Source organism: Amblyraja radiata, chromosome 3, assembly GCF_010909765.2.
Source record: "Amblyraja radiata isolate CabotCenter1 chromosome 3, sAmbRad1.1.pri, whole genome shotgun sequence".
NCBI lineage: Eukaryota > Metazoa > Chordata > Chondrichthyes > Rajiformes > Rajidae > Amblyraja > Amblyraja radiata.
Genome location: NC_045958.1, coordinates 129,317,865 through 129,332,285, shown reverse-complemented (window position 1 = coordinate 129,332,285; position 14,421 = coordinate 129,317,865). Strand labels below are relative to the sequence as shown.

General features: G+C 47.5%; 1 protein-coding gene across 1 annotated transcript in view; it reads right to left on the bottom strand.

Moving 5' to 3' along the window:
* tenm3 (teneurin transmembrane protein 3) overlaps positions 1–14,421 on the bottom strand; it is a 702,745-nt gene that overhangs the window by 277,670 nt on the left and 410,654 nt on the right.

The window sequence follows — 14,421 nt, the reverse complement described above, 5'->3', positions numbered from 1 at the left end:
GGCCTCCACCGCCCTCTGAGGCAGAGAATTCCACAGACAACAAAAAAATTGCATTAAAACAGCACGAGTATGAAAAGCAACCAACGCACTTCAGACTCACAGAAGCCAAACAGAGGACAAAGACAGCAATATCAACATGGAACGCAGAAGACTCTTTGGCCCACAATGTCTGTGCTATCTCGGGTAGACAAAAATGCTGGAGAAACTCAGCGGGTGACGCAGCGTCTATGGAGCGAAGGAATCGGTGTCGAGACCCTTCTTCATGTATCTAGGGATTCTTTACATTTACACCAAGCCATTTTACCCCCAAACCCGCACGTCTTTGGAGTGTGGGAGGAAACCGGAGCATCCGGAGAAAACCCACGCAGGTCACGGGGAGAACGTACAAACGCCGTACAGACAGCACCCGTAGTCGGGATGGAACCCGAGTCTCTGGCGCTGTGAGGCAGCAACTCTACCGCTGCACCACCGTGACGCTCCCCAAAACATGTATGGTATTATCTGATCTGATAGAATAGCACGTAAACAAAGGCATTGTACCTTGGGACATATGACAATAATGAACATGTACCATGCTGGCCAAGTATAATAAAGTGAACTGCAGATGCTGGTTGATACCAAAGATAGACACAGAGTGCTGGAGTAACTCAGCGGGTCAGGCAGCATCTGTGGAGAACATGGATAGGTGACGTTTCACAGAGTGCTGGAGTAACACAGCGGGTCAGGCAGCATCTGTGGAGAACATGGATAGGTGACGTATCGGGTCGGGACCGGTTTTTTCAGACTGATTGCAGTGCGGGGAATACTATCAAGGTAACTAACCTACAAACAATTCCCCTGTTCTTCATTCCCATCCCCCTCCCCATTTCTCAGTGCCCCAACCTGGGCTTGTACCCATTTCTCCCCCACTCCCTCCCCCTACATTCCCTCCTCTGGCTTCACAATTCTCACCTCTTCTATCCCAGTCTCACACCTTTTGCCTTGTCATCTCTGGCCTCGGTCAAACCATCTGCCTATCAAAGATAGACACAAAATGCTGGATTAAGTCATCAGGACAGGCGGCATCTCTGGAGCGAAGGAAGGGTCCCGACCAGAAACGTCACCCATTCCTTCTCTCCAGAGATGCTGCCTGACCCGCTGAGTTACTCCAGCACTCTGTGTCCGGCTTCAGTGCAAACCAACATCTGCATTTCGTTCCTTCACATCTGCATATCTAAAACGTCCTTCACCTCACATTTCATGCCGTTATTTGAAGTGTCCCCGAGTCTGGATTTAATCTGCTGGAGTCTCTGTATTTGGACTAATTGTTGAAAATAAGCCCGGCTTTTAACACACACCGAATGTAGCCCCGTTAACGTTGAACAGTACAGCACAGGAACAGGCCCTTCGGCCCACAATGTCCGTGCCGAGCATGATATCGACCAACTCTTCTCCTCCTGCATGCGATCCATATCCATCCAGAACCATGTGCCTATCCAAAATTCATATCTCAAAATTCGCTCTTAAATTCATATCTGCCTCCACCACCACCACCCATTCCAGGGCAGCGCATTCCAGGCACCCCCCAAAAAACCTTGACCCAACCTTTCCCACTCTCACCTTAAAGCAACGCTCTCTAGTATTTCATACGTTCTAAGAGCAGAATTAGGCCATTCGGCCCATCAAGTCCACTCTGCCATTCAATCCCCCTCTCAACCCCATTCTCCTGCCTTCTCCCCATAGCCCCTGGCACCCGCACTAATCAAAGGCTAATAATGAGTACGGGTGTCAGGGGGTTATGGGGAGAGGGCAGGAGAATGGGGTTGAGAGGGAGAGATAGATCAGCCATGATTAAATGTTTAAGAAAGAACTGCAGGTGCTGGAAAAATTGAAGGGAATTAAGGGAATAACGTTTAGTGCAAGGTAAAGTCCTGGTCAGTCCCATTAAAGATAGTCTGAGGGTCTCTAACGAGGTGGATGGGAGGTCAGGACCGCTCTCCAGTTGGTGAGAGGATGGTTCAGTTGCCTGATAACAGCTGAGAAGAAACTGTCCCTGAATCCGGAGGTCGACAAAAATGCTGAAGAAACTCAGCGGGTGAGGCAGCATCTGTGGAGCGAAGGAAATAGGTGACGTTTCTGGGTCGAGACTCTTCTTCAGACTGATGTGGGGGTGGGGGAAGAAGAAAGGAAGAGGCAGAGATAGTAGGCTGTGGGAGAGCTGGGAAGGGGAGGGGATGCAGAGTAGACTTGATGGGCTGAATGGCCTAAATCTACTCCTATCACTTATCACCTTATGAACTGATTTCCACCCTGGGGAAAAGGTTCTGACTGTCTACTCTATCTCTGCCTCGCATCATTTTATATATAATAATAATAATAACTTTATTTATAAAGCACTTTAAACAACTACAGTTGCCACAAAGTGCTGTACATGAGAAATCATGAACAAAAAGCTATAACAAACAATTAAAAACCATTAAAAACCGTACAACGAAGGACTATAAAAAACACACTAAAAATTAAAAGACATTAAAAGCACTAAAAACAGGAGCAATGCCTCAGCCAGTGTCGAAAGCCAAAGAATAAAAATATGTTTTTAGGGAGGATTTGAAGATGGACAGTGAGGGGGTAAAGTCCTGGTCAGTCCCATTAAAGATAGTCTGAGGGTCTCTAACGAGGTGGATGGGAGGTCAGGACCGCTCTCCAGTTGGTGAGAGGATGGTTTTTATATGATGGTATATATGATACAACAAGGTTAACACAAGGTTAATTCCCAGGATGGCGGGACTGTCATATACTGAGAGAATGGAGCAGCTGGGCTTGTATACTCTGGAGTTTAGAAGGATGAGAGGGCATCTCATTGAAACATATAAGATTATTAAGGGTTTAGACACGCTAGAGGCAGGAAACATGTTCCCGATGTTGGGGGAGTCCAGAACCAGGGACCACAGTTTAAGAATAAGGGGTAAGCCATTTAGAACGGAGACGAGGAAACGCTTTTTCTCACAGAGAGTGGTTAGTCTGTGGAATTCTCTGCCTCAAATGGCGGTGGAGGCAGGTTCTCTGGATGCTTTCAAGTGAGAGCAAGTTAGGGCTCTTAAAGATAGCGGAGTCAGGGGATATGGGGAGAAGGCAGGAACGGGGTACTGATTGGGGATGATCAGCCATGATCACATGGAATGGTGGTGCTAGGTGGAAGGGCCAAATGGCCTACTCCTGCACCTACTGTCTATTGTCTATTGTCTCTTGATACGATAGAACTTTATTTATCCCAGGAGGGAAATGGATCGGCCAACAGTCATTAAAAAAAACACAAAATACATGAAAAAAAAACATCTCTCAGGTCCCCGCTTCATCCCTAACATTCCAGAGCAAACAATTCAAGTCTGCACAACCTCTCCCTGTATCTAATGCCCTCTCATCCAGGCACGTTCTGGTTAAATATGGGCAGGATGGTTTTCTGTCTGTAAACTGCTTCAATGTGACACCCTCTCTCAGAGGGAATTCCCATGAGGATTTTTCTTTTTCTCAAGTACTTTAAATAGTTGCCCTGTGCCCTGGGTATCGTCTCAGAACCTGTCGCCTGCTTCAGCTGTGGTTTCCTGAAGTCCCTCTCAGAGGGCAGTCTGCACACTGTTCTCTGTTACGCTTGCCCAATCATTTTCTATTATGTATAACGTTTCCAATGGTGTTTCCACTGCCGCATATGTGTAGTGCAAACGCCACATGCAGGTACAGCAGGCAGTGCATACATATGTGTGTGTATATATATATATATATATACACACACATAAATATATTTTTTGAAGGTAGACAAAAGTGCTGAAGAAACTCAGCGGGTGAGGCAGCATCTATGGAGCGAAGGAAATAGGCAACGTTTCGGGCCGAAACTCAGCAGGTGAGGCAGCATCTATGGAGCGAAGGAAATAGGCAACGTTTCGGCCCGAAACGTTGCCTATTTCCTTCGCTCCATAGATGCTGTGTCATCCACTGAGTTTCTCCAGCAGTTTTGTCTACCTTCGAATTTAGACAATAGACAATAGACAATAGGTGCAGGAGTAGGCCATTCAGCCCTGCGAGCCAGCACCGTGGCTGATCATCCCCAATCAGTACCCCGTTCCTGCCTTCTCCCCCTATCCCCTGACTCCTCTATTTTTAAGAGCCCTATCTAGCTCTCTCTTGAAAGCATCCAGAGAACCTGCCTCCACCGCCCTCTGAGGCAGAGAATTCCACAGACTGTGTGGAATTTTCCTGCATCTGCAGTTCCTTCTTGAATATCTTATATATATTTTTTGTGTGTTTGTGTCTCTCCGTATATACATACTGTACATACACACACACACACCCATAAAATATATTTATACACACGATACATTAATTTTCTCATTTATTATATTGTTTACAGAGTACTATGTTTAACAGAATTCAGTTAAAAAAAAACTCAGCCGGACAGGTAGCGTCTCTGACGAGAAGGAATGGGTGACATTTCGGGTCAAGACTCTTCTTCAGACTGAAGAAGGGTCTCAACTCAAAATATTGCCCATGTAACAATAAAAACACTGTTGACATCTCTGAAGGACATGGATAGGCAACGATTCAGGTCGAAAACCTTCTCCGGACCAGAATTGTCACATTATTTAGAGCTCAATTATGTAGCAGCTATATCTCCCAATTTAACATAACAAAGAGACATGAATCTGAGGATGCTGGTTTACTGTGAAGGTTTGTGAAGTCATTTATAATGAGGTGTTACAACACAGCTGTTACTACAGCTGAGATTTCACCCGTGGCTGTAAAGCATTTTAGATCGGACTGAAGAGCGCAATAGGAACTAAAGTAAGCATGCAGGTACATCAGGCAGTGAAGAAAGCAAATGGCATGTTAGCCTTTATAACAAGAGGAGTTGAGTATAGGAGCACAGAGGTCCTTCTGTAGTTGTACAGGGCCCTAGTGAGACCACACCTGGAGTATTGTGTGCAGTTTTGGTCCCCTCATTTGAGGAAGGACATTCTTGCTATTGGGGGAGTGCAGCGTAGGGTTATTCAGCCCTTCGAGCCAGCACCGCCATTCAATGTGATCATGGCTGATCATCCCCAATCAGTACCCCATTCTTGCCTTCTCCCCATATCCACTGGCGGGACTGTCATAGGCTGAGAGAATGGAGCGGCTGGGCTTGTACACTCTGGAGTTTAGAAGGATGAGAGGGTATCTTGTTGAAACATATAAGATTATTAAGGGTTTGGACACGCTAGAGGCAGGAAACATGTTCCCGATGTTGGGGGAGTCCAGAACCAGGGGCCACAGTTTAAGAATAAGGGGTAAGCCATTTACAACGGAGACGAGGAAACATTTTTTCACACAGAGAGTGGTGAGTGTGGAATTCTCTGGTGGAGGCCGGTTCTCTGGATACTTTAAAGAGAGAGCTAGATAGGGTTCTTTAAGATAGTGGAGCCAGGGGATATGGGGAGAAGGCAGGAACGGGGTACTGATTGGGGATGGTCAGCCGTGATCACATTGAATGGTGGAGCTGGCTCGAAGGGCAGAATGGCCTACTCCTGCACCTATTATCTATTGAATTAAAGTCTGTATGAAGGAACTGCAGATGCTGGTTTAAACCAACGATAGACACAAAGTGCTGGAGTAACTCAAGCGTGTCAGGCAACTTCTCAGGAAGACGTGGACAGGTGACGTTTCGGGTCGGGACCCATCGGAGCAACAACAGAACTGTCTGAAGAAGGGTACCGATCCGAAACGTCACCTGTCCATGTTCTCCAGAGTTGCTGGCTGACCCGCTGAGTTACTCCAGTACCTTGTGTGTTTCCATGAAAGATCCCTGCGTCTGCAGTTCTTTGCGGGCTTGGGTGTGCCCCCGTGCCGCCTAGCGATCGTCGGCGCTTCACTCAACCAGAGAGTCAGGGAACAGCAGCTACATCCACAAAGTACCGGCATGGTGGCGCAGCGGTAGAGTTGCTGCCTCACAGCGCTTGCAGCTCCCGAGACCCGGGTTCGATACCGACTACGGGTGCTGTCTGTACGGAGTTTGCACGTTCTCCCCGTGACCTGCGTGCATTTTCCCCAAGCTCTTCGGCTGCCACCCACACTCCAAAGACGTACAGGTTTGTAGACTAATTAGCTTGGTGTAAATGTAAAACTGTCCCTCATGTGGTATGCAGGATAGGGTCAGTGTGCGAGGATCGCTGGTCGGTGCGGGCTCAGTGGGCCGAAGGGCCTGATTCCGTGCTGTATCTCCGAACCACACTAGGCCAGTGTTGTTATCTGCCGCCCTGTCCGAGGAGTGCTTTTACCTCCTGCTTCAGGCGGCATTAAAACAAAACCCTGCTCCATATATCCCTACTGTTATTGTGTGTGTGTTGTGGTACCCATCGCTGCGCCAATTCCTGCCAATATCTCCACCTTTCTCTCCAAAAAGTCATTCTGGCACGCCCAAGAGCCTGTATTTTTCGCCCCCCCCTTCCCCCCCCATTTCTCCCACACCCCTACCCGCCCCGCCCCTCCCCCATCCCCCCACCCTCCCCCTCCCTCACTTCTGCAGAGGTGTTGAGATTCCTTCCTGGGTCCCGCTGTGTTACTCTAAGAGGTGGCGTGTGTACTGCTTACACAACAGATGGCAAAGGTAACAAATCATTTGCCATAATCATCTGCTCTTCTCATTTTTCGAAAGCACTTCCTTAGCAAAACGTGTTCTTTGTTTAACAACTATTAATCGAATGCTGCAGTTGCCCCAGAATGTAGATTTTAACAGAAATACATCAACGTTGAACTGACGACTTTGCTTCACCCGAGCTCTTACTCTCATCATATTTGAACGTGAATGGATTATTGCTGCCAGCCCAAGATCTGAAGAAAGGTCCCAACCCGAAACGTCACCTATCCATGTTCACCACAGATGCTGCCTGGCCCGCTGAGTTACTCCAGCACTCTGTGAAACGTCACCTATCCATGTTCTCCACAGATGCTGCCTGACCCACTGAGGTACTCCAGCACTCTGTGAAACGTCACCTATCCATGTTCTCCACAGATGCTGCCTGACCCGCTGAGTTACTCCAGCACTCTGTGAAACGTCACCTATCCATGTTCTCCACAGATGCTGCCTGACCCGCTGAGTTACTCCAGCACTCTGTGAAACGTCACCTATCCATGTTCTCCACAGATGCTGCCTGACCCGCTGAGTTACTCCAGCACTCTGTGAAACGTCACCTATCCATGTTCTCCACAGATGCTCTGGATAAGAGACTGAATTCACCCTATCTATTCCCCTCATGATTTTATTCACCCTCATCCTCCTGCATAAGGAATAAAGTCCTAGCCTCAACTAACACCTCTGATAGCTCGCTCCATATACCACAACATACCCTTTCCATATATCTGAAGAATGTCTGAATGAAGAATGAAGATATGTCTGAAGAAGGGTCTCGACCCGAAACGTCACCCATTCCTTCTCTCCAGAGATGCTGCCTGTCCCGCTGAGTTGCTCCAGCATTTTGTGTCTACTTTCCATATAGCCTTTGTTTCAATACATTTCTCCTCAGGTCCCTATTAAATCCTTCGGCACAACTTGCCCACACCAGCCAACATACCCCATCTACACTAGTCCCACCTACCTGCGCTTGGTCCATATCCTGCCCAAACCTGTCCCATCCATGTACCTGTCAAACTGTTTCTTAAACGCTGGGATAGTCCCTGCCTCAACTACCTCCTCCGGCAGCTCGTTCCATACACCCACCACTCTTTGCATAATAAAATTACCCCTCAGATACCTATTAAATATTTCCCCCTTCACCTTGAACCCATGTCCTCTGGTCCTCGATTCCCCTCCTCTGGGCAAGAGACTCTGTGCATCTCCACGATCTATTCCCCCTATGATTTTTTTATCCTGTGAACCATTTCTCACAAGCGAAATTAAACACTCCTTTTCATCTGCATATATATTTTTTTGCATACGTTATTGCAAGCAAATGCCAGACAAGGTGCTGCGTTTTCAAGATGAACAGCCACTGTTGACTAGTATTGACTCAGGCCGTGTTCGTAACCAAGCAATTAAGGAACACCAACTACACAATGGGCAAATTGTCGCATAAAATACTGTAAACCCAGTCCCTTGATAGATTCATACAATAGTCAATAGACAATAGGTGCAGGAGTAGGCCATTCGGCCCGTCGAGCCAGCACCACCATTCAATGTGATCATGGCTGATCACCCCCAATCAGTGCCCCGTTCCTGTCTTCTCCCCATATTCCCTGACTCCGCTATCTTTAAGAGCTCTATCTAGCTCTCTCTTGAAAGCATCCAGAGAACCTGCCTCCACCGCCCTCGGAGGCAGAGAATTCCACAGACTCACAACTCTGTGAGAAAAAGTGTTTCCTCGTCTCTGTTCTAAATGGCTTACCCCTTATTCTTAAACTGTGGCCCCTGGTTCTGGACTCCCCCAACATCGGGAACATGTTTCCTGCCTCTAGCGTGTCCAAACCCTTAATAATCTTATATGTTTCAATAAGATACCCTCTCATCCTTCTAAACTCCAGAGTGTACAAGCCCAGCCGCTCCATTCTCTCAGCATATGACAGTCCCGCCATCCTGGGAATTAACCTTGTAAACCTACGCTGCACTCCCTCAATAGCAAGAATGTCCTTCCTCAAATTTGGAGACCAAAACTGCACTTGAAAAAACACCGCGCGTCTATATACGTCGTCACGCCGAGTCACGTCGCAGATTTTCTGGTGACCTGTAAAATTGTCCCTAGTGTGTATAAGATAGTTAGTGTGCGGGGATCGCTGGTCAGTGCGGACACGATGGGCCGAAGGGCCTGTTTCCGCGCTGTATCTCTAAACAATGCCGTGGAATACATTGTTGAAAGTAAGAACTGCAAACTTGCTGAAAGTAAGAATGGCGGTGCTGGCTCGAGGGGCTGAATGGCCTACTCCTGCAACTATTTGTCTATTGTGTATTTCCATGATGTGAAGCAAAATGCTGCAATTACGATTCAAATCAAATCCTACACTTGTCAAAACTCACAAGAACTTACCCACGTTGACACCGACACTCTCAGTAACTCCTCTGTGCAACAATTATGGAGCGGAGTGCAGGTCAGAACTTGCCATGATATCCAATCGATTTGGGCAACAGTGTTAAATATTGATCCCATTTCAATTATAAGTGCCCTAATTAAATTTCAAAGCAGAAAAGACTTGTTTATGCGAGACACATATTCCCTATCAGAAATGTATCACACTCCTGTATGCCTTGTGTACAGGACCCCCCATCAGTCTGAAGAAAGGGTTTCGGCCCGAAACGTTGCCTATTTCCTTCGCTCCATAGATGCTGCTGCACCCGCTGAGTTTCTCCAGCATTTTTGTGTGCCTTGTGTACAGGCTGTGGGCCTGCACACACTGGAGTTTAGAAAGACAAAGTGGGGCCTCATTGAAACTTACTGAATAGTGAAAGTCTTGGATAGAGTGGATGTGGAGAGGATGTTTCCACTCGTGGGAGAATCTAGGACCAGAGGCCACAGTCTCAGAATAAAAGGACGCTCCTTTAGGAAGGAGATGAGGAGGAATTTCTTTAGTCAGAGGGTGGTGAATCTGTGGAATTCGTTGCCACAGACGGCTGTGGAGGCCAAGTCAAAGGAAATCTTTAAGGCGGAGATTGATGGATTCTTGATTAGTACAGGTGGCAGGGGTTATGGGAAGAAAGCAGGAGAATGGGGTTGAGAAGGTCTGAAGAAGGGTTTCGGCCCAAAACGTTGCCTATTTCCTTCGCTCCATAGATGCTGCCTCACCCGCTGAGTTTCTCCAGCATGTTTGTCTACCTTTGAGAGGGAGAGATAGATCAGCCATGATTGAATGGTGGAGTAGACTTGAATTGCCTAATTCTGCTCCTATAACTAATGAATTTAGACACTTCTTAAAAGCACCATTTGAACTTCTAGCTAACAACCAGAAATTTCTATCCAATTTCAATGTTAACGACTGTGGAATTCTCTGCCTCAGAGGGCGGTGGAGGCCGGTTCTCTGGATGCTTTCAAGAGAGAGTTAGATAGGGCTCTTAAAGATAGCGGAGTCAGGGGATATGGGGAGAAGGCAGGAACGGGGTACTGATTGGGGATGATCAGCCATGATCACATTGAATGGTGGTGCTGGCTCGAAGGGCCGAATGGCCTACTCCTGCACCTATTGTCTATTGACTGACAATTGTAAGCTGAAAAAGTGTGGAGAAAGATTTACGAGGATGTTGCCAGGACCCGAGGGCCAGAGCTATAGGGAGAGGTTGATCGGGCTAGGACTCTATTCCTTGGAACGCAGGAGGATGAGGGGTGGGCTTATAGAGGTGTATAAAATCATGAGGGGAATTTATGATTTTTAGAGATACAGTGCGGGAACAGGCCCATCGAGTACGCACCGACCAGTGATCCCCGCACCCGAACACTATCCTACACACACTAGGGACAATTTTTACATTTACACCAAGCCAATTAACCTACAAACCTGCACGTCTTTGGAGTGTGGGAGGAAACCAAGGATCTCAGAGAAAACCCACGCAGGTCACGGGGAGTACGTACAGACTCCGTACAGACAGCACCCGTAGTCGGGATCGAACCTGGGTCTCTGGCGCTGTGAGGCAGCAGCTCTACCGCTGCGCCACCGTGCTCCCCAGTTCACTCCGGCTGAGGTGAAAGAACCCGTTGCTTTACAGAGAACAGACGTACTCCTGCTGTCTTGGTTGATACTTAAAGGGCCCGTCCCACTTGGTGATTTTTTCGGCGGTGACGACGTTTTGACGCGCGGTGTTTTTTCAAGAGTCGCAACATTTATTTTGTCGCCGCTGGATTTTGAAATGTTCAAAATCTTTTGGCGACACTGATATGACGCCGGCAGTCGCCGAAAAAATCGGCAGGTGGGACAGGGCCTTGTTACTGAAAGGCAGATTATCTGCCCATTATCCCATTGCTGTACAGTGAAGGTTTGTGAAGTACTTTATAAAGAGGTGCTAAATTACAGCTGTTACAGTTGTGATAAACAGCCCTGGCTGTAAACCATTTCAGAACGGGCTGAAGAGCGCAATAGAAATTAAAGTCGGTAGGAAGGCACTGCAGATGCTGGTTTAAACCGAAGATAGACACAAAAGCTGGAGTTAAGGCCCTGTCCCACTGTGCGAGGTAATTCAAGAGCTCTCCCGAGTTAAAACAAAAATCAAACTCGTGGTAAGCACGTAGAATGTACGTAGCGGGTACGTCGGAGCTCGGGACGTCTCTTAGCGTCAGGCACTCGGGAAATGCGGTAAGCTCGTGAAGATTCGTGAAGAATTTTCAACATGTTGAAAAATGTCCACGAGAGCCCAGAGTACCTACGAGCGGCTATTAGCGTAATTCTCCGAGTTTGAATCAGAGGAAACTCGGGAGAACTCTTGAATTAGCTCGTACAGTGGGACAGGTGCAAAGTTTTCTTGAATAAACCGTTAGAGAATATTTATTCCACTTGGTTGTAAGCTTTTCTTTTACTTTATCAAACTCTATCTGGTGCCAGGCACACAGGAGGGATTTATCTTGAAGCCAACTGGAGTTTGCAGTTCTTACTTTCAGCAACGTTTACAATGCACTTGGTGTATTCCAAGGCATTGTTTAGAGATACAGCGCGGAAACAGGCCCTTCGGCCCATCGAGTCCGCACCGACCAGCGATCCCCGCACACTAAACACTATCTTACACACACTAGGGACAATTTAACTGAGGTTATCCATTTTGGTGGCAAAAACAGGAAAGCAGACTATTATCTAAATGGTGGCCGACTAGGAAAAGGGGAGATGCAGCGAGACCTGGGTGTCATGGTACACCAGTCATTGAAAGTGGGCATGCAGGTGCAGCAGGCAGTGAAGAAAGCGAATGGTATGTTAGCTTTCATAGCAAAAGGATTTGAGTATAGGAGCAGGGAGGTTCTACTGCAGTTGTACAGGGTCTTGGTGAGACCACACCTGGAGTATTGCGTACGGTTTTGGTCTCCAAATCTGAGGAAGGACATTATTGCCATAGAGGGAGTGCAGAGAAGGTTCACCAGACTGATTCCTGGGATGTCCGGACTGTCTTATGAAGAAAGACTGGATAGACTTGGTTTATACTCTCTAGAATTTAGGAGATTGAGAGGGGATCTTATAGAAACTTACAAAATTCTTAAGGGGTTGGACAGGCTAGATGTAGGAAGATTGCTCCCGATGTTGGGGAAGTCCAGGACAAGGGGTCACAGCTTAAGGATAAGGGGGAAATCCTTTAAAACCGAGATGAGAAGAACTTTTTTCACACAGAGAGTGGTGAATCTCTGGAACTCCCTGCCACAGAGGGTAGTCGAGGCCAGTTCATTGGCTATATTTAAGAGGGAGTTAGATGTGGCCCTTGTGGCTAAGGGGATCAGAGGGTATGGAGAGAAGGCAGGTACGGGATACTGAGTTGGATGATCAGCCATGATCATATTGAATGGCGGTGCAGGCTCGAAGGGCCGAATGGCCTACTCCTGCACCTAATTTCTATGTTTCTATGTTTCTATGTTAACATTTATACCAAGCCAATTAACCTGCACGTCTTTGGAGTGTGGGAAGAAACCAAAGACCTCGGAGAAAATCCACGCAGGTCACGGGGAGAACGTGCAAACTCCGTACAGACAGCACCCATAGTCAGGATTGAACACGGGTCTGTGACGCTGTAAGTGATTTTAGGCAGCAACTCTACCTCTGCGCCACCGTGCCACCATAACTAAGCTAAAATGTTTAGGATAAGACATTGCCAGGACTCGAGGGTCTGAGCTACAGGGAGAGGTTGAGCAGGCTGAGACTCTATTCCTTGGAGCGCAGGACGATGAGGGGTGATCTTATAGAGGTGTATAAAATCATGAGAAGAATAGATCAGGCAAATGCACAGTCTCTTGTCCAGAGTAGGGGAATCGAGGGCCAGAGGACATAGGTTTATGGTGAGGGGGGGGAAAGATTAAATAGGAACCTGAGGGGTAACTTTTCCACACAAAGGGTGGTGGGTGTATGGAACGAGCTGCTGCAGGAGGTAGTTGAGGCAGGGACTATCCCAAGGCTTTCAAGAGAGAGCTAGATAGGGCTCTTAAAAATAGCGGAGTCAGGGGATATGGGGAGAAGGCAGGAACGGGGTACTGATTGGGGATGATCAGCCATGATCACATTGAATGGCAGTGATAGCTCGAAGGGCCGAATGGCCTACTCCTGCACCTATTGTCTATTGTCTAAGAAACAGTTAGACAGGTACATGGAAAGGACAGGTTTGGAGGGATATGGACCAAGCGCAGGCAAGTGGGACTAGTGCAGATGGGACATGTGGGCCAGTGTGGGCAAGTTGGGCCGAAGGGCCTATTTCCAGACTGTTTCACTCTATGACTAATTTTTAAAAGTGGTAAAGCATGGAAAATGTTGCTGTTTTCCTCCCCTTCAAATGAATCATGATGAACGGAATCATATTTTCCAAAGCATTGAGGGGAACAAAAACACTGCACACGCCGGCCAAACGTTGTGTTTTCACAGCTGCCCCACGCTCCACATGATTCAACCAGCGACCGTTCATCAGTCATCCTGCACCACAACAAAATATTACCCATTCCCCCGTATATCGCTGCTTCTCCACAAACGGCTGGTTTCTGGCAAACTTCCTGGTGAGAAAGGCAAGGCAGCGCCTTTAGACAAGAGACAATAGGTGCAGGAGTAGGCCATTCAGCCCCTCTAGCCAGCACCACCATTCAACGTGATCATCCCCAATCAGTACCCTGTTCCTGCCTTCTCCCCATATCCCCTGACTCCACTATCTTCAAGAGCCCTATCTAGCTCTCTCTTGAAAGCATCCAGGGAACTGGCCTCCAACATCCTCTGAGGCAGAGAATTCCACAGACTCACCACTCTCTGTGTGAAAAAGTGTTTCCTCGTCTCCGTTCTAAATGGCTCACTCCTTATTCTTAAACTGTGGCCCCTGGTTCTGGACTCCCCCAACATCGGGAACATGTTTCCTGCCTCTAGCGTGTCCAAACCCTTAACAATCTTATATGTTTCTTCCCACAGGCCATCAGGACTGTAAACTCTGATCTCACCAGGGCGTGAATACAATTGTATCTTTTTTTTAAATGTAAATACTGGTTCTGTTCTGTTGCTTTGCACAATCCTCAGGCATTGCCACTTTCATTTCACTGTAAATCGTGTATGTGTATGTGACAAATAAACTTGACTTGAATTGACCTGCATAGCTTTCAGCAAAAAATCATCAGGGGAAAATTACTTTTAGTTTAGAGAGATACAGCGCGGAAACAGGCCCTTTGGCCCACCGGGTCCGCGCCGACCAGCGATCCCCACACGCTAACACCATCCCACACACACACTAGGGACAATTTTTGCATTTACCAAGCCAATTAACCCACAAACCTGCAAGTC